Here is a 19,496-nt window from a genome sequence, read left to right as displayed (position 1 = left end):
TTGTATATAATTCTCAAAACAATCTTACAAGGTAGATGTCAGAGAAACTATTAATGCCCTTGGATATCTCTGTGTACATCTACATTTTCCTGCTTCCCTTGCAGCTCTACTGGACAATAGAATGTAAGCAGAAGTGATTGATGTGGTTCACTTCTGAGCAGAGGTAGTTACGTATCTGATGTGCTTTCCCCAGGCTCTCTCTTTACCAGACATGAAGCTGGGAGCAAAGGGTATGGTGGGCCAACAGAGGGGAAGAAGAGGGAGGGAGGTGTTAAGGGGAAGGACATCACAATGAGATCAAGGCTGTTCTCCTTCCTAAATACACATTCTCAAGAACCAAGTCTGGTCTAGATGAGATTCCAGGACCCAAGTGAACAGAGGGAGACAAGAGGCTAGAATGGGCCTGTTGCAGGCTACATGGAGAAGTGCCAAGGGTGAGATTGAAAGAACAACCATTTCAGAAGGGTTGAAAAATGGGGGAGGTTGAAGAAAAAGTTGTGGTCAAAGGGAAAAAAAAAATTCAGTGGTAAAGTACTTCCATGTGATGATGAGGTCTAGGGTATGAACATAACAAGGGTTGGCAGAAGTGGAGAAGTAGAGGCTTAGGGATAGTCAAGGAATGATGATGAAAGGGTCTGGATGGGTCATTGAAATATCAAAATCTTAAAACCAAGACAAGACCTTAGATTTACGCAATCACAAATCCATTATTTAATATATCTCATACACAAACATAGACATCTGATATACTTGGAATCCTGCCTTATTTTCATTAGTGATTTTCTGCATCATACCCATGTGTCATCCAGACTGGTTTACTTTAATTCCTATAGGACAGAAGTTTGATATAAAGCTTTAATTCAATATATTGGCCCTTGTTAACAAGAATAAATCATATGCAAACTGACAAATCTTTGGAATGAACTTAATGAATTTATATTTTGATTTTGAGATATGTGATCATGAAGACATGAACTCTGCTCTTGTCTTCAACCAAGTATTTCCTTTTTTATTTTACCAGGCAGGATATGGGTGATGTTTCACAGGTATAATAGAGTCATTCTTTTAAAACATTGTGCTTAAATAGTCCAGATTTTTAGTATATTCTATTTTACAAATTTGCTATTTTTTTTCTTTAATTAAAAGTCTCTCAAAAAAAAAAGTCTCTCCCAATACTCTTGGGATAGATGTATTGGGGAAAAACTGTTACTAACTTGGTAACATATGCTGTTGCAATATTGCCAGAAAACACACCAGTGAAGACTTCTTGGCTTATGTCAGGGAACAGCCAAACAATTCTATTAATAGTATGACCATCTCAAAGTTACTTGATGAGTTTCCACTTAATCAACTGGGACTCTCTGACTTTTTGTACCTTACTTACGTGAAGAAATATTTATAGACAAAAATTATCAATACATACAGATGAGGCAAGCAGAACTGTACTAGCAAGGACTCTCTACTTCAGAATAAAAGTTCTTCATCACCCTCTGTTGACTTTGAAATTCCTTTTACTGAGGACAAAGCTTATCTTTCAGAAAGAAAGAAAAGACTTAAAATATAATGTATCTCTAAAGAACGTAATATACTGGCTGAAATTCACAAACTGGATTCTAGAACATTCTTAAGATCAGGTTTAATTAAATATAAGAATGTTGAGCTGTTGGGAAGGAAAGAGGCAAAAAATGAAATAAGGTGAAGACTTGTTAGAATTACATTTCCAGATTTATTTTGGCTAATGTTGTTATATACATTTCTCCTTAATTTGTATACTTCTTACCCACTCCTGGCCTCACCTAGCACTGAACACTGCCTTTAAAAGTTACTTTAAAAAAAAAAAAAAAAAAAATTACTTTAGGGCTTCCCTGGTGGCAAAGTGGTTGGGAGTCCGCCTGCCGATGCAGGGGACACAGGTTCATGCCCCGGTCCGGGAAGATCCCACATGCTGCGGAGTGGCTGGGCCCGTGAGCCATGGCCGCTGAGCCTGCGCGTCCGGAGCCTGTGCTCCACAACGGGAGAGGCCACAACAGTGAGAGGCCCGCGTACAGAAAAAAAAAAAAGTTACTTTAATTCCTGCCATCCACTATTCCCACTTACATAAAAACAGAACTATAATAGCAATGCTTTTTCTTGAAAAATGTCCAAGATATTTAGACCAAAATTGTTATGCAAATGTAAAATATTGTAGTGGTGGGTGTGCTGTGGTGTGCTTTATTAGGTCAAGGTCCCCAAAATATGTGCACTGTTTGATAGTCCTTTCTTCTGAGCTTACAAGATTGCCCTCCCCTGACATCAGGTCCAGCTCTCCAGAACTGCCTACATCCCACCTAATTGCTAATTGTGTTCATTGCACCTCAAATGTGATGTCACCTCTGGTCTGCCTACAGTGATGGAAAACACACAATCAACGCCAGAAGAGACAGGGGGACTCAGGGTAGGTGAACTGCACCTGTGTCACACTTTTCAAGACGTAATGTATCCTTTAGGTGATTTAATGATTTTTGGGGGTTGGGTGTTGGTAAGTGGATGCCACTAGATATGTGTGATCTGGACACAGGCATGTTAATTTTACTTTCTGAGTCTAATATAACCACGGGGCACTGGAAACTGAATCTGCCCCATCTTCCCTCTGTGCCCTCATCTTTTTATTTTCTTTCACAATGCATCTCTGGTCCTCTCACACCAAGGACTGCATTATGATTAATGAGTTCACTGACTCTGAGAAAATAAATAGGAAAACTTGACAACTAATGCACATCCCTGACCATTCTCTTTCCATTTTGAACAAAAGAATTAATGGAAACAAATAAGGGAAGAGTCAAAGAAATTAAAATAACCGAAGTGGGCACTTTGAGAAAATATGCCCTAATGGCTGGGTACCCTTCAACTAAGGCTCAAATAATCTGCCTCCAAAATGATGCAAACAGAAAACAAACAAAATCATTTCTAATCTTATCACTTCCCAGTTTTGAGGCTGATTCTCCATAGAACAAAGTCAATTCAATGAAGGATTCAACTTGAACTCACTTTTCCCTTTAAATGAATATTTCAGACTTTCTTATTTCTTACCTAGAAAATCAGCTCAAATTTTTACTTTGCTTTGCACCTATAACACTGACTTAAGCATAGCTTTATTTTTCTATTCTTTTGGTCAAAAACAAAGTAAAGTACTTGACATTTCAAAATACCTTTGACCTTATCCAAAAAATTTCAACAGAGCCTCCAGAAAGCCTTTAAAACCACATCTATTACTGCATGCCTGGGATCATGTGTACTGAAGTATTTGTTAATATTCTCGAACGTCACAGGACTATCTCCACATAGTCTTTTACTGTGAAAGATGCTCTCAGTATAACTAATCCAATTGGTTATTGCAAACATTATTTTCAAACCTTAAAGTGGACCACAAAATTTACCCTGAGACACAAAGTCAATATATTTTAAAATTCTATAACCCCTTCCCCTACTTTTCTATACAGAAAAAACTTCTTTAATTTTTTTTCCCAGAAAATTACAAACTTACAATTTCCTTCTTCCCGTCTCCTCTTAATTATATGGAATTTTCCCATTTTCTTGGACTGAAATTTAATCCTTCAGAATTCCCAGTTTGTCCCACATGGTTGAATGGAATGTTCAGCATTTTTAAAGTAATATGCCTCATTAGGCAAGTAATCAAGCAAAACAGACATTTATGATAGACTTAAAGTTCTCTAGTTTTAAGTAAACATGTACTCTAAACGTTTTAATAAATCATACTTCTAAATATTCACTAAGAGTTTTACATTGAAAATAGACTACCGGAAAAAAAACTCATATAACACCAGTCTTGACACTCCAGCCAATGTTGTTGCAAAAGGCAGTGAGATCTAAGTATGAAGGAATTAGAATAACTCAGCTGATAGTTGAAATCACTGGGACCATTGCAACTAAAACTTGGCCTTTTATTTAATTAAGCAAATAAGTCTGAAGAAATATAAAGTCATTGAAAGAGATAGGGCATGGCTCAGAAATACACAAGCCAAGCACTGTTTGTGGTGTTTGCTAATCCTCCTCCAGGCTAATTAGCTGAAGAAGTCCACGGCAAGTCCAAAGAAGGCTGAAGATGATTAAAGAACTCAGAAGGAAAGCCTACAGCAGCCTAGGAGGAAAGAATAAAGAAACTGAGGGACTTCCCTGGCAGTCCAGTGGTTAAGACTCCACTCTCCCAATGTAGGGGGCACAGGTTTCATCCCTGGTCGGAGAACTAAGATCCCTCATGCTGCACAGTGCAGCCTAAAAAGAAGAGAAAGAAAAGAAATTGAGGTATTCCAGTGAGGAAAGAAAAATTGGGAGGCTGATTTCCAATAAGCCTTCAGTTTAAAATGGCTGCTAAACAGGTCAGGGACAGACTGCTCTCCAATAGGACAAAACAGGAAAGGATGTCATGAATGTCATCACAAGGAATTAGACATAAGACAGACTCCATCTGACTGTTGAACTTTAGCCTGGATCACCACTGTGTGAAGAGTGTGTAACACCGAATCCTCCAACACACCCAAGTATCATGATGGAAACAGGAAAGCAACTGGAAAAGAGGGGAAGAGGAATGTGTTTCTTGACAAAAGGTCTTGAGGAGATCAGGAGGGTGTCACACCACACATTATAGAGCAAGACTCCCTGCAAATCCTCTCTAATTCCTCTTTCCCCCCAAATTCCAATCCTTCTGGCAAATTCCACTACTCTGATCATCTCTGAGTCCCTGTCTCCCCCCACCCCAGGTCTCTCCTTCCTTCCCACTATCTCTCTCCCCTTTCCTCAGGTCACTCCCTCTCTTCCTCCTGGTCTCCCTCTAATTTTCTTTTTCTCCTTCCCAGCCTCTTTGTACTTCCTCCTCTCTCCTTCCCACCACCCCTCCCTCTTTTTCTCTACCCACCCCACACAAACACCTTTCCCACAGTAGGAAGGTGGGGAACTAAAAGCACTTGTGGTAGAATTTCTTTTTTCATTTTTAATCAGAAATCTCTAGCTTTATTGAATTTATTCAACAGTTAAATGAAAAGAAAACTGTTATTTATTTACTTCTTTAATGAATATTTATTGACTGCTACTCACTGGCAGTCATGGTGGTAGGTTCTTGATTTAGCTCACAGCTGTGAGCTAAATCAAGTCTCTGCCCTCAGGAGGTTTACAAGGTATTTGTTTTTTAACGACACAATATAATTTAGGCACACCAAAAGATGGTGGTGTCATGCTTTTTCTATAAATGATATAAACTTCCTCACAAGCCCACTGCTATGGGCTGAATTGTGTCCCTCCTCCAAATTCAGATGTTGAAGCCCTAACTCCCAATGTGATGGTGTTTGGAGATGGAGCCTTTGGGAGATGGTTGGGTTCAGATGAAATCATGAGAGTGGGGCTCTCATGATGGGACTAGTGCCCTTGTTAAGAAGAGGGAGAGACACGAGAGCCCGCTTTCTCTGCCATGTGAGGACATAGTGAGAAGGTAGCCATCTGCAATCCAGGAAGAGGATTCTCACCAGGAACCAAATCTGCTGGCACCTTGATCTTGGACTTCCAGCCTTCAGAACAGTGAGAAAATAAACTTGGGTTGTTTAAGCCACCCAGTCTGTGGTGTTTTGTTATGGAAGCCCCAAAGTCTAATATATCCCCACTCCCACTTTTTGAGGTGGTGGGATGGGATGGGATAAAGGGAGATACAAACTTACCAGTTAAGAATCAATCAGTTACTTTGGTTTAAACAGTCCCAGATAAATATGCAGTCAGTTGAAGTTCAAACTCCCTCTAAGACTTTTCTCTCCCCTCTTGTTCCTCCCTCCTCCCAAGATGGGGACTTACAGGTAGGGCAGAGATTGTATATCCTTGGGGGCAGCTGAAGGGGGTGGTTGACTCCAGGACTGGAGTCCTCAGGGATGTCCCCCACACCACCTGCTCACACCCTGCTGGAGACATTTGTGGTCAGATCTTTTGGCAAAGCTGGGGGTCTTGAGGGTCTTTTCCTCTTAACTGGCTCCACCTTATCCCAGGCTGGCTCTGTAAATCCTCTATCTCCACCTCATCTTCCAGCAGCCCCTAAGAGAAGCCTGCACTGGGGTCCCACCCATTGCTACCACAGCCCAAGCAGGCTTCTGGTTTCTCCCTTCATCAGGTCAAGTAGGAACTTCTGGCTCCTTCCACATCACATAGAGGCCAAGGGATTCTTGGGACTCTGTATTTAACCCTGTCTATGTTTAAATGCTACCTTCAGCCATTTCTACATTGCTGCTTGGGTGGTTCCATATTGGATATGGGGATTCTCTTAGAAGTCTTGAAGTTTTCCCAGTCTGTTTCTAGGGAAACTAGACCCACTGGAACTGGTGATCAGAACTGTACCTGCCTTCATCTATACTCCACATTTCCCTTTCCTATCACTCCATGACATCCTGGCCAGATTCCATCACTTTCTGTTCACTGTTGGTTATTCAAAAATGTATAAAATTTCAATTTCAAACTCTATGTAAATTCTGTCTCCTCATAGTGCACCACTCCAGAGAAGGCATGAATTGGAATCTTGACTGCTTGGCATGAGATGGAGTTAGAGGGAGTCCTGGCTGCAAAACACCCTCTCCTATCTGTCCCAGGCCGGGCTTCTCTCTCTCAAGTGTTGGAATCAGGAAGAAGGGGAAGGAAAGGGGCAGCCGTAGCCGTCTCTCTGTTGGCTGCTCTGCTTCTCCAGTGAGCCCCGAGTGTGCATGTCAGTATCCAAAGTCCACCTCTCTGGGAGCACAGGTGAAAATTATCCAGAGGGATCTTCCCATTGGAAGGTTCATCTCTAGCTGGACCTCTCCCACCCACGCCCTCAGTTATCTCAGTAATATAACCCAAGTCATGATGCATAGTCTGGGGGGGGGTGGGGCGGGGCGGGGAGTTGTACAGCAGGGTGGCTCAAGAATATTTGCCTTCCATATGTTCCCTTGTTCCAAGGAATTTCTCACACCCAGGCCATGCCACATAAGGGTGGGCAAGATCACTGTTCCACTGTCACCTCTTCCACATGGCCAGCCAGCTCTCCCTGGCTTCCATCTTCTCTGCTCTGGTAGGAATGGATAGCCCAGCAACTCTGCTATCCAAGCAGAGGTCACCAGGGGTAGACCCTAAAAGCCATTTTCTTGGAGCCTCTCTCTTCATTTGGCAATGAGAGTCAGGAGAAATCCCTCCCCAGTACGAAGGGGAGGAATCACCTACTCCCCTCATCTTTTATAGACCAGGGACTGAGTATTGAGGGGCAGGGGGTGTAGGTGGGGACTAATGCCCAGTTCTTCAGACCCTTAGGAAAACTTTGGAGAAAGTGGCAGACCCCAGTTAGTGTTTTGAGCTCTGGGCCCTTTTTGTCAAACACAGGGCAATAGAAAAAGTCCCCCTTGCCATCCTGTCATTCTCACAATTGCACTTCCCCTATCATACTGGAATCCCTTTCTTCCTAATTCTTTGAAAACAGATAGACGCACTTCCCCTGATGGGTGAAATGACTTCTAACCAGTAATCACTGAAATATGTCACGTGAAATTTCAAGATCCCTTCTAAAGATCCTGTGATTCTATGAAAACAAGGAAAGAAAAAAAGCAAGTTACAGTTATGAAACTAGGTAGACGATTAAAACTAATTCATTATCCTTATTTCTGAATGAATTAAAGCGTTTTTTAATCTAAAGTTTATATTTTACTGATCAAATACCTATTTTCTACAAGTTTCTACAATAATTGAACCATTCATTTTCCCTTTCTTCTACTCCAACTTCTGTTCAACTCTATATTTTGATTATTATCTTTACTGAAAAAGAGTTCCTATCAACGGATTTGCTACTTGTAATTTTAGATGTGTTTAATCTGAGCAGGATTTGGATTTTATAACTGTTCAATATGCAGAGCTCTGGTGATATCCAAGAATCTTTGCCCTGAAAGATTTTTGGATGTGTGTGATTAGGTAGTCTACAACTTTAAAGAAAAGGAGAAAAAACAACTTGTTAGAATCTTTGCAGAAGCATCAACTTAATAGTAAAATGCTTAATAGTAAAATGCTGCCTCCTTCTGGATAAATCGTGTTAGGCATGATAAGCTTGTAAAACTGCTTATTTTATACAAGTAAAACATTTTTTAAAGAAATATAATCCTACATTTTTTTCATTAAAAAATAAAATTAGAGGACTAGAGTAAGCCTTGAAAGATTACCTAGATTCTGCCTATGAGAGAGAGTGTAAAACATCTAAATTATCTAACCTATAGCACTGATTTGTCTGACTTCCTTTCAAAGATCTCTAACAGTAACTGAGAAAGTAGGAGATAGCAGATAAAATTGCAGTTAGCCTGGTTTCACTTTTATATGAGGCTACCTTACTTAACATGCAGTTGACATCGTCATTTATTCATGCACACATATTCATCTGCGTGCCTGGAAAAATGTGTGTGTGTGTTAATAAATGCAATGAAATGCCTAGGTGTTCTACTCTTAATTTTATGCCAGCAGTCGTGTGTATTTTGGCAAGCCACTTAATCTCTCTGAGTCCCAGTTTCCTTATCTGTATACTGAGGATAATGGAACCATTGTTATCGACCTCAAAAATACTTTGTGAAGCTCACTGAAATCAACAAAGTACTGTGTGAGGTATTAACTTATTTATTATCATTAAGGTTTTAACTGGTCACATGCCAGAAGTGAAAGAATAGAACCAGATTTGTGACCAACAAGAAAAAGAATGCTTAATGATGTCCTATTTATTGCATAAACACAGACAGCTAGTTTGGTTACACTCAATCAGCTCTCTACTATCTGGAGTAAAAAGCTGAAGAGGAGGTTATAAATAACCTCAGACCACAATCATACAAAAGTCAAATTTACTTCAATTCTCCAGGGGCAGTTTACCCCCACAGAGCCAAGAGAGCAGGTAGGTCTAACCAAGGTAGATCAAGGAACCAGCAGGTAGTTCAGGGACCAGAGCGAACCCTGTTTGCTCCACCTCATCCCTGAGCCAACATCTCCAACCCTACGTGAAACCCCAGCCCAGGATGGTCAAGGCTGACTGTGCCCTGGTTCTATTAAAGGGACTTTCATGATTCTCCAAAAATCCTTCAACCAAAGTAGTACTAACTAAAATCCAAAGCAGCTAAGAGACCAAAGGACACTTCAAATATTCTGATCCCTACTCAGCCTTTCACTAGTGGGCATTCTGTGCCTCAGTTTTGTCTATAAAATGGGTATAACAATAGTACCTATTTAATTAGGTTGTGAGTTAATGCAAGCAGAGCATTCAGAATAGCGTCTGGCACTTAAGCATTCAATATGTTAGCTGCTGCTACTACCACCACCATTATTATATCACACTAATTTGTTTGCCCATGGCACTCATTTATGGGCAAATGATATGTCTCTCTCATAGCTCTTCAATTTTCTGAGACTGAAAATGGTTGATCCTTTAAACCCTTTTGCCATCATTATTTAGAATTTTGTTCCTACAGTAGTTACCTCACAATACATATAACACTTCTTTTTACTTATCAGTTACAAAGTAATAAATTATAACTACTGGTGCTATTTAATGACCTAGTAGCCAAACCAAGCAACAATTCTTTGTTTTGCAGCCATACAAGCAGATGCATCTGAAATAAGAGCTAGGACTTAGGCACATTTCAAGCTGTTAAACATTTTTTATGGTCAGGAAATATTCCAATTCCACTTCACTCAAAGAGCAGAAGCAGCTATAATATCCCTAATTCAAAACTATCTGGTAAATCACTCTAAGAAAAATACTAGAAGGCACCAAAACTGTTTTGATTGAGGACTAAAAATGACATTTGGCCACTAGATGGCATTTAAATTATGTAGCAAGTTTCAGCTCATACGTGATCTATTTAAAATCCTAATTGGTTTGCACTTGGCTCAAGCACTGGCTATTCATATATTTTGACACTGTGGGAACTCTCATGATTTGGCTGAATGGAGGCTTAGGAATATCTACAACAGGTCGTGCAGCTATGGACATAAAATCATAAAATCCTTTTGAGTTATGAAAAAAGAGAAGTAATTTAAAATTTTTGCCTGAAATCTCCAGAACAGGGTTTTTTCTTTTTAAAGTAAATTATTGAGGGTAAGATTGAGAGACTGGATAACTTACATCTTTTCAATTCACTGGTGTAACATGAAGTCTTAATAACCACAGAGCAGCATAATTCACAGGCAGCTTGTCTCAGCTGGCCACAGGTACCTCCAAGCCTAGCCTCTAACATTCTACTGGGTCCAGCAGCTTAATCCTATCTGCCATTTCCTTTTCAATTAATTCCTAGGAAAGGCCAGCCATAGACTAGTGAAATATCCCAGAGGATAAAGAAATCTAATCCTCATTGAATAAAAAGCCTGTTATAAAGAAAGGAGGACAGTCAGGTCAGTTATTTTTTCATCTCCCACAAGGATATTAGTAGAGAAACATTTTAAATTTCAACAATTAGACTTTAAGATAGCCATAAATATGAAATAAAATATGTACTAAAATAAACTACAAAATAAATGTGTGTATGTTCTTTCCATATTATAGAGGAAACACTTCTATTTGGGGAGATTTTGCATACAGACACCAAGGTAAGTGATGGTAGTAAGTGATGCTTTCTAGCTCGTTTCCTAGGTTTCAGAAAGTGCCCTGCTGCATTTAAAGCCTTTGGTGCCAAATTCAAGTTGTCCACTAGATGGCCCTAATACATATGAGTTCCTTTAACCGGTGGAACATTTAATCCCATGATAAAATAAAGTACTGACATATTTAATTATATTTGTGATTGAAGAAGTCCTCTTCTAAGGGAAAACCATGAAGTGATCATCTACAAAGTTTAATAATGAATTATTAATTACCTAAAAGATAGAGAATTGAACATATGCTTTTTATCTCCTCTCTCAAACTCCCCTCAAAAGACAGAAAAGGAAAGTAAAAGTTATAAATCCACAAGGAAATAAAGAAAAATATAAACAGCAGACCAACTCACATTTTTAGGAAGCTGGCAACCCAATAGCTGAATGTGACTAACCTAGGAAAAAGCTGAAACCAAAGCACCAGCAGAGCAGAGAGCAGTGATTAGCAAGCCTATCCCATCCCAGGATTCTGGAGACTCAGAGATCAAAAGTGCCACTCCCCCTTGCCAGTGGAAAGGCAGGGGCCAGAAATAAATTGAAAATAGAATAATTTGGGGGGAAACCTACATACTGGTCTGCAAGACTTCCCAGCCCCTTTGCCCACTCATTTCCCTGAAAGCTTTCTGACCAGGCTGAGTTACCCCCTCCAAAACTAGAGGGCCATAGATCCTCCTGTGCTCTAACAGAGGGCAAGGCTTCTAGAGATTGGCTTACTCCCACCTTAATCCTCCATGCATCAGGCTTCCCCTTCCCACCAAAATCAGCTTTTTCCATCCTCACTCTTATGTACAAACAGCCAAGGATCACCAAACATTTTAGGGAAATCTCCAACATAAGAGACACAGAGCAAGGCAAAAGAGACACAGAGCAAGGCAAAAAGGAAAAAAAAAATTGAAGAAACAGAGACAATGCAGACAACAGAAGAAAATTTCAAAGTAATTAGTGTCCTCTGAAAAAGAAGAAAAACTGTTGGACCCATGACGCAAGAATAAAGTGCTACTTAAAAGTTTTGTTTAAAAAGAAAGAAGCAATCAGAGAAAAAGAAAGGGCTTTTGAAAACTAACCCTAACCCTAATTAGGGTATAGTATAATAACCAGAATGAAAACTATTTCAAAAGAAAGGTTAGAAGAGAATTTTAAGGAAACTTCCCTTAAAATAAACAAAAAACAAAAAGGGAAAAAGGATAGGAACATTAGGAGAAAAATCCAGGCTCCCCAACGTTAGACTAATAGAAGTTCTGGAAAGAAATGAGATTAAAGCAAAGGGAAAAAAATTATTGAGTAAATAATAAAAGAACATTCCCTCAAACTTAAAGAAATGAGTTTCCAGATTGAAAGCATCTACTTAATACCCAGCTTACTGAATTAAAAAAAAAAAATCTAAGTTACATCACTGTACAATTTCAGAACATTTGGGATAAAGAAATGATCCTAAAAGCCTTGGAGAAGGGGGGTATAGTATAGTTATATGCATAGAACAGGTAATCAGAACATACTGAAGGGGCTTCCCTGGTGGTGCAATGGTTAAGAACCCACCTGCCAATGCAGGGGACACGGGTTCGAGCCCTGGTCCAGAAAGATCCCACATGCTGTGGAGCAACTAAGCCCGTGCTATACAACTACTGAGGCTGCGAGCCACAACTACTGAAGCCCACGTGCCTAGAGCTTGTACTACACAACAAGAGAAGCCACCACACTAAACCCGCGCACCACAATGAAGAGTAGCCCCCGCTCACCGCAACTAGAGAGAGCCCACACGCAGCAATGAAGACCCAACGCAGCCAAAAATAAATGATAATAAATAAAATAAATATTTTTTAAAATCTTATCTATAAATAAATAAATAATATAATATAAAAAAGAACATACTGGAAACCAGAACTCAGGAAAGTAGCAAGGCTGGAGAAATAGATTTCAGAGTCATCATACAAGTATGTGGAAGCTGAGGCAGGTGAGTAGGTGAAAGTTCTCAGGAAGAACACACACAGCCGCCTTCTAAGTCTTGGACCACAAAGATGATGTAATAGCAGCTCACTGGGCAGTGGCCAGCCTATGCTTGCTACTAAAATGGGGGAGACCACACTGAGTCATATTAGGTCATGAGGCAAAAGGGAAAATCAGTAATACTGATCCTGTCTACAGTGTTAAATAGTGTCTCCCCAAAATTTATGTCCACCGGAGCCTCAGAATGTGACCTTATTTGGAAATAGGGTCTTTGCAAATATAATTAGATTAAGATGAGATGAGATCATACTGGATTAGAGTGGGCTCTAAATCCAGTGACTGGTGTCCTTAGAAGATGAGGAAAGACACAGAGACACACGGGGAAGAAGGTCAGGGGGAGATGGAAGCACAGATTGGAGTGGTGCAGCTACAAGCCAAGAAAGTCCAAAGACTTCAGCAATCACCAGAAGCTAGGCGAGAGGCATGAGGTTTCTCCCTGCAAGTGGCCAGCCTCCAGCACAGGGAGACAATACATTTCTGTTAAGCCATCCAGTTTATGGTGCTTTGTTACAGCAGCCCTAGGAAACTGATATGTCTTTATTTAAAATTTTGACATTTTATTATGGATTGCCTGGCATTAATTTTGATTTTTTAAAATACTACATTAAAATATCTTGATAAATGAGTTTTTTGGCACCCCCTTAAATTTTGCCCCTGAAATCCAGGCCCTGGGGCATGTTTTAACTACTTTTATTGAATTGCTAACACATAGCCTTCTCATTCAGTCATTTTGCAGAGACATATACTGTATATCCAAAGAACAAAGAGTAAAAGCAAGCAAGCATGATATTTTTTTTTGAATTTTTGAATTTTATTTATTTTTTTATATAGCAGGTTCTTATTAGTTATCTATTTTATACATATTAGTGTATATATGTCAATCCCAATCTCCCAATTCATCACACCACCACCACCCCCCCACCATTTTCTCTACTTGGTGTCCGTATGTTTGTTCTGTACTTCTGTGTCTGTTTCTGCCCTGCAAACCGGTTCATCTGTACCATTTTTCCTGGCTCCACATATATGCGTTAATACATGATATTTGTTTTTCTCTTACTTCACTCTGTATGACAGAATCTAGATCTATCCACACTTCTACAAATGACCCAGTTTCGTTCCTTTTTATGGCTGAGTAATATTCCATTGTATATATGTACCACATCTTCTTTATCCATTCATCTGTCAATGGGCATTTAGGTTGCTTCCATGACCTGGCTACTGTAAGTAGTGCTGGAATGAACATTGGGGTGCATGTGTCTTTTTGAATTATGAAAACCATAATTATGGTTTTCATAATTATGAAAACCCTGGGTATCTGGCCAGTAGTGGGATTGCTGGGTCATATGGTAATTTTATTTCTAGTTTTTTAAGGAACCTCCATACTGTTCTCCATAATGGCTGTATCAACTAACATTCTCACCAACAGTGCAAGAGGGTTCCCTTTTCTCCACACCCTCTCCAGCATTTGTTTTTTGTAGATCTTCTGAAGATGCCCATTCTAACTGGTGTGAGGTGATACCTTATTGTAGTTTTGATTTTCATTTCCCTAATAATTAGTGATGTTGAGCATCTTTTCATGTGCTTTTTGACCATCTGTATGTCTTCTTTGGAGAAATGTCTTCTTTGGAGAAATTTAGGTCTTCTGCCCATTTTTGGATTGGATTGTTTGCTTTTTTACTATTGAGCTGCATGAGCTGTTTATATATTTTGGAGATTAATCCTTTGTCCGTTGATTCGTTTGCAAATATTTTCTCCCATTCTGAGGGTTGTCTTTTCGTCTTATTTGTGGTTTCCTTTGCTGTGCAAAAGCTTTTAAGTTTAATTAGGTCCCATTTGTTTCTTTTTGTTTATATTTCCATTACTCTAGGAGGTGGATCAAAAAAGATCTTGCTGTAATTTATATCAAAAAGTGTTCTTCCTGTGTTTTCCTCTAAGATATTTATAGTGTCTGGCCTTACATTTAGGTCTCTAATCCATTTTGAGTTTATTTTTGTGTATGGTGTTTCACCATTGAGAATGTTTGCTGTGGGTTTGTCATATATGGTCTTTATTATGCTCTGATAGGTTCCCTCTATGCCCACTTTCTGGAGAGTTTTTATCATAAATGGGTGTTGAATTTTGTCAAAAGCTTTTCTGCATCTATTGAGATGATCATATGGTTTTTCTTCTTCAGTTTATTAATATGGTGTATCACATTGATTGATCTGCATATATTGAAGAATCCTTGCATCCCTGGGATAAATCCCACTTGATCATGGTGTATGATCCTTTTAATGTGTTGTTGGATTCTGTTTGCTAGTATTTTGTTGAGGATTTTTGCATCTATATTCATCAGTGATATTGGTCTGTAATTTTCTTTTTTTGTAGTATCTTTGTCTGGTTTTGGTATCAGGGTGATGGTAGCCTCATAGAATCAGTTTGGGAGTGTTCCTTCCTCTGATATTTTCTGGAAGAGTTTGAGAAGGATGGGTGTTAGCTCTTCTCTAAATGTTTTCGTTTTCTTTTTTGCGGTAAGCGGGCCTCTCATGTTGTGGCCTCTCCCGTTGTGAAGCACAGGCTCTGGACGCGCAGGCTCAGCGGCCATGGCTCACAGGCCTAGCCACTCTGTGGCATGTGGGATCTTCCTGGACCGGGGCATGAACCCATGTCCCCTGCATTAGCAGGCGGACTCTCAACCACTGCGCCACCAGGGAAGCCCTTCTCCAAATATTTGATAGAATTCACCTGTGAAGCCATCTGGTCCTAGACTTTTGTTTGCTGGAATATTTTTAATCACAGTTTCAATTTCAGTGCTTGTGATTGGTCTGTTCATATTTTCTATTTCTTCCTGGTTCAGTCTTGGAAGGTTATACCTTCCTAAGAATTTGTCCATTTCTTCCAGGTTGTCCATTTTATTGGCATAGAGTTGCTTGTAATAGTCTCTTAGGATGTTTGTATTTCTGTGGTGTCTGTTGTAACTTCTCCTTTTTCATTTGTAATTTTATTGATTTGAGTCCTCTCCCTCTTTTTTTTGATAAGTCTGGCTAATGGTTTATCTATTTTGTTTATCTTCTCAAAGAAACAGCTTTTAGTTTTATTGATCTTTGCTATTGTTTTCTTCATTTCTATTTCATTTATTTCTGATCCGATCTTAATCATTTCTTTCCTTCTACTAACTTTGGGGTTTTTTTGTTCTTCTTTCTCTAGTTCCTTTAGGTGTAAGGTTAGATTGTTTACTTGAGATTTTTCTTGTTTCTTGAGATAGGATTGTATTGCTATAAACTTCCCTCTTAGAACTGCTTTTGCTGCATCCCATAGGTTTTGGATCATCGTGTTTTTGTTGTCATTTGTCTCTATGTATTTTTTTATTTCCTCTTTGATTTCTTCAGTGATCTCTTGGTTATTTAGTAACGTATTATTTAGCCTCCATGTGTTCGTGTTTTTTACGTTTTTTTCCCTGCAATTGATTTCTAATCTCATAGCTTTGTGGTCAGAAAAGATGCTTGATATGATTTCAGTTTTCTTAAATTTACTGAGCCTTGATTTGTTCCCCAATATGTGATCTATCCTGGAGAATGTTCCGTGTGCACTTGAGAAGAAAGTGTAATCTCTTGTTTTTGTAATCTCTTGTTTAGGACATTTTTGACTGTCCTAAAAATATCAATTAAATCTTTCTGGTCTCTTGTGTCATTTAAAGCTTGTGTTTCCTGATTAATTTTCTGTTTGGATGATCTGTCCATGGGTGTAAGTGAGGTGTTAAAGTCTCTCACTATTATTCTGTTACTGTCGATTTCCTCTTTTATAGCTGTTAGCAGTTGCCTTATGTATTGAGGTGCTCCTTTGTTGGATGCATATATATTTATAATAGTTATATCTGCTTCTTGGATTGATCCCTTGATCATTATGTAGTGTCCTTCCTTGTCTCTTGTAACATTCTTTATTTTAAAGTCTATTTTATCTGATATGAGTATTGCTACTCCAGCTTTCTTTTGATTTCCATTTGCATGGAATATCTTTTTCCATCCTCTCACTTTCAGTCTGTATGTGTCCCTAGCTCTGAAGTGGGTCTTTTGTAGACAGCATATATATGGGTCTTGTTTTTGTATCCATTCAGTGAGCCTTTGTCTTTTGGTTGGAGCATTTAATCCATTCACATTTAAGGTAATTATCGATATGTATGTTCCTATTACCATTTTCTTAATTGTTATGAGTTTGTTTTTGTAGGTCCTTTTCTTCTCTTATGTTTCCCACTTAAAGAAGTTCCTTTAGCGTTCATTGTAGAGCTGGTTTGGTGGTGCTGAATTCTCTTAGCTTTTGCTTGTCTGTAAAGGCTTTGATTTCTCTGTCGAACCTGAATGAGATCCTTGCCGGGTAGAGTAATCTTGTTGTAGGTTCTTCCCTTTCATCACTTTAAATATATTGTGCCACTGCTTTCTGGCTTGTAGAGTTTCTGCTGAGAAATCAGCTGTTAACCTTATGGGAGTTCCTTTGTATGTTATTTGTCGTTTTTCCCTTGTTGCTTTTAATAATTTTTCTTTTTCTTTAATTTTTGTCAATTTGATTACTATGTTTCTTGGCATGTTTCTCCTTGGGTTTATCCTTCCTTAGACTCTCTGCACTTCCTGGACTTGGGTGGCTGTTTCCTTTCCCATGTTAAGGAAGTTTTCGACTATAATCTCTTCAAATATTTTCTCAGGTCCTTTCTCTCTCTGTTCTCCTTTTGGGAACCCTATAATGCAAATGTTGTTGCATTTAATGTTGTCCCAGACGTCTCTTAGGCTGTCTTCATTTCTTTTCATTCTTTTTTCTTTATTCTGTTCCATGGCAGTGAATTCCACCATTCTGTCTTCCAGGTCACTTATCCGTTCTTCTGCCTCAGTTATTCTGCTATTGATTCCCTCTAGTGTATTTTTCATTTCAGTTATTGTTCATCTCTGTTTGTTTATTCTTTAATTCTTCTAGGTCTTTGTTAAACATTTCTTGTATCTTCTCGATCTTTGCCTCCATTCTTTTTCTGAGGTCCTGGATCATCTTCACTATCATTATTGTGAATTATTTTTCTGGAAGGTTGCCTATCACCACTTCATTTAGTTGTTTTTCTGGGATCATGTTGTTCCTTCATCTGGTACAAAGTCCTCTGCCTTTTCATTTTGTCTGTCTTTCTGTGAATGTGGTTTTCCTTCCACAGGCTTCAGAGTTCTTCTTGCGTCTGCTCACACAAGCATGGTTTTTAAATAAAAAGTTGATTTCTTCAACAAGGGATGATTACATGTTTTCCTCCCTCATTGCAGAAATGCAGCCCGTCTCTCAGGAGGGACATACAGATATTGGCAGCCGTGTTTAAAAACAGTAATCACAGTCTGATAATTCCATCTGCTTCCCCTGAGAAAGAAAAATAATTACATGGAAGTTTCAGTGGCCTTGGATACCATGTAAGGAATTTTATTAATACATTGTATTCACTTTGAGAAAACATCTGAAGGAAAATTCTTTTAGAGTTGAATGGGGGAGAGTTGGGTATTGGAGTAAGTGGCAGTTTTAGAACATGGCCCCAAGTCTTTTGACACTCCTTTCATGGAGAGGTTATGGTGGGTGGGGGTCCTATGGGCACACTTCTTTTTTTTTTTTAATTGAAGTATACTTGATTTACAATGTTATATTAATTTCTGCTATACAGCAAAATGACTTAGTTAAACACATATATTCATTCTTATATTCTTTTCCATTATGGTTTATCCCAGGAGTTTGGTTATAGTTCCCTGTGCTATACAGTAGGACCTTGTTGTCCATGCATTCTAAATGCAATAGTTTGCATCTACTAACCCCAGACTCCCAGTCCATACCCCCATCCCCCCGCTTGGCAACCACAAGTCTGTTCTCTATATCTGTGATTCTGTTTCTGTTTCATACATAGGTTCATTTGTGCTGTATTTTAGATTCCACATATAAGTGATATCATATGGTATTTGTTTTTCTCTTATTTCACTTAGTATGATAATCTCTAGTTGCCAAAAATATGGAATGCTTCACAAATTTGCATGCCATCCTTGGGCAGCGGCCATGCTAATCTTCTCTGTATTGTTCCAATTTTAGTGTATGTGCTGCCGAAGCGAGCACTGGGCACACTTCTTGAATCTGGGCAGGCTTATGACTCCTTCAACCAAGAGACTACAGTGGACACAATAGTGAGGCTGGGTCATAAAAGGGAATGCAGCATCAGCCTTACACACTAGAACACTCAAGCTTGGAGCCCTGAGCTGCCATGTAAAAGTCTAACTACCCTGAGAACATTAGCTGTAGGGAAGTCAAGCCACATAAAGAAGACAAGTGCAGTTACTTTTGTTGGCAGTCCCAGGCCCTGAGGCAGCCCAGCCCAAGGGATGAGACCTGAAATCTCAAGGAGGAGAGGTCCACCATCCCTGCTGTGCCCAATCTGATTCCTGACCCACAAAACCTATGAACATAATCAAATAGTTGTTTCAAGTTGCTGAATTTGGGTCAATTCGTTATGCAGCAAAAGTAACTGCAAGAGAGTATGAGGGTCAAAGACATATCAATATGAATGGGTAGATTCATTATCCAAAAATCTTCCAGTCAACTGCAGAATGGAAGTTTACAATACTTTGGAATAAAAGTTTTTCCAAAATAATCTGGAATAATCTTTGTACGTGTTTTCTATTATAGCTTCAGAGCAGTGAAACATATAAAGCCCATCCCTTGCTCATGCTTTCTGTTCAAATTGCTTCTTAATTGTGAAAACCTCTATCTTAGTCATAAGACAGAAGGATAAAGTTAGTCAGCCTTGCTGTTTGAACCCGCATTTCAAATCTTATCCCATGAATGCAGATGTGAGTAAGCTGCAT

At 39.1% G+C, this 19,496-nt stretch overlaps 1 non-coding gene across 1 annotated transcript; it reads right to left on the bottom strand.

The window, feature by feature from the left end:
* Nucleotides 1–18,643: 18,643 nt before the first annotated feature.
* LOC112396442 (U6 spliceosomal RNA) lies at nt 18,644–18,750 on the bottom strand. Its single transcript, XR_003002567.1, has one exon. It is a non-coding gene; the product is annotated as a U6 spliceosomal RNA (small nuclear RNA).
* Between the last annotated feature and the right edge of the window lie 746 nt (nt 18,751–19,496).

The sequence above is a fragment of the Neophocaena asiaeorientalis genome, unplaced genomic scaffold, assembly GCF_003031525.2.
Source record: "Neophocaena asiaeorientalis asiaeorientalis breed wild unplaced genomic scaffold, Neophocaena_asiaeorientalis_V1.1 scaffold50, whole genome shotgun sequence".
Lineage (NCBI taxonomy): Eukaryota > Metazoa > Chordata > Mammalia > Artiodactyla > Phocoenidae > Neophocaena > Neophocaena asiaeorientalis.
Note: the sequence above shows the minus strand (reverse complement) of the source record. Positions and strands in the feature narration are given on the sequence as shown.